Here is a 1,728-nt window from a genome sequence, read left to right on the forward strand (position 1 = left end):
CGGAAAACAAGATAAGTAAAAACAGAAAATTTTGTTTTAGAATTTATGGGAACAGCTGTCTTTGAGACTCATATTATCGTTGAATGCACGAAATGAGGAATAGATAGACAGCCGACAGCTGATGAAGAATCTTTTCTCTGTGTTTACTTGTCCTGTTTTCCAGTTTTTCTCGTTGTTCACGTATTTCACTCGTTTTTCCCTAATTTGTTTACGTATTTTATGGTATTTGTACTGCCGGTGACGTCCTGTACCCATATATGCGTGTATATATATTATAAAGTATTTATTATTATTTCACTGAACGCGACGCATCCATTTCCAAGTAAGTTTATCTTTACCTTTTTGATGCGACTCTCTACTCTATACTGTTTTCTTCCTCTATCCTTCTCTAGTTCCCTTTTTCTTCCCCTCTCTTTCACCATTTTCTGTCTGTCTTTCTCTCTATTTCTCCCCCTCTATCTCGTTTTCTCTCTAGTTGCTCACACGTGACCATCGTCCATCTTTCTTTTTCTCATGTGACCATCTTTCTTTTCCTGCACGGACGTTTAAAGGAACGGATGTGTTTTTTGTCTCTCTATCTTTTCTCTTTTCAAAAAAATGTTTCTCCCAGCGTTCACTATTTTCTACTCGTTCTGTTCTAACGACCCTCCATGTTTGTTTTCGTTCGGTTTCCTTGTATGTCTCCACTGTCATCTTTTTTGTTCCCAGATTTCACAGTCCAAAAATCACTATAATTTCTTTTCAATGTAGCTGAAATTATTTTTTCTCGCCGTACCTTTCTTTTTTGCCTACTACTCTCACTCCCTTACCACAACGTTTAATTCTCTCACGCCTCTTTGTCTATGCCCCTGATTCTTTCAACCGCTTTATAGTCTGAGAATGATTACTTTAACCACGTGGTAATTGACTACGCTTTCATCTAGAAAACTATTAACTTTATCTTCTTCATTTCTGTTCTTTATTTCTTGTCTTTATGGAGATGTTTTTCTTCTTATCTTGCCTCTTAACTACCTCCTCTGTCTCAATATTTCCATTCTCTCGTTCTCTTTCCTTTGAACTTTATATTTGGAAACACTATTAGATGACTTGCATTTGTCAATCTTGCCTTGAAAAGGGAGCCCAGACTTACTGTAATAATTTCATTTGGATTTGTTGCTGGTTGCATAGCTATGACATTATGCGCATATCACCTGTGAATTATGGTGATCTCGTAACTCCTGGCCTTTTGAAACAGCTGTCAAGATAATCTATCTATCTATCTATCTATCTATCTATATATATATATATATATATATATAATCAAGTGGAGAATGGAGAAACAAACACAAGAAGAAGCGGGTCAATTGCGCTAGTTAGCCATTGATTTAATTATGTGGAGATTGTATAATGATTAATTGACGATCGTTTCGATGTACCAATTTGATTGGCAGATCTCTTCAGAATGTTGAGAAGTATGTTAAAGTTCATGGTGTGAGAGGTGCAATCTTGTATATGCATGTGGACTATACTCTTTTGACAGCTTGCTTTGTTTGAAGAATCCTAGCTTCGTATGTCGTAGGTTAAGGTGTCGAATTTAATCGGCCATACTGTTTACGGCTAACACGAAGTTAGCAAACGATATTTTTTATTCCTTCTTCTTGTATGTGTGTGGCTAAACAAAAAACATACAAACAACAACAACAACAACAATGACAAAATAAAATTTCACCTGTTTGTTGGTGTCGGTCC

The 1,728-nt window shown here is 36.1% G+C and overlaps 2 protein-coding genes across 2 annotated transcripts in view; one reads left to right on the forward strand and one right to left on the reverse strand.

Moving 5' to 3' along the window:
- LOC106878138 (uncharacterized) overlaps positions 1-1,728 on the reverse strand; it is a 51,744-nt gene that overhangs the window by 43,592 nt on the left and 6,424 nt on the right. The window lies entirely within an intron of this gene.
- The window catches only part of LOC106878150 (cyanocobalamin reductase / alkylcobalamin dealkylase), a 42,754-nt gene that overhangs the window by 18,434 nt on the left and 22,592 nt on the right, over positions 1-1,728 (forward strand). The gene's annotated exons all lie outside the window — the stretch shown is intronic.

The sequence above is a fragment of the Octopus bimaculoides genome, chromosome 7, assembly GCF_001194135.2.
Source record: "Octopus bimaculoides isolate UCB-OBI-ISO-001 chromosome 7, ASM119413v2, whole genome shotgun sequence".
Taxonomy (NCBI): domain Eukaryota; kingdom Metazoa; phylum Mollusca; class Cephalopoda; order Octopoda; family Octopodidae; genus Octopus; species Octopus bimaculoides.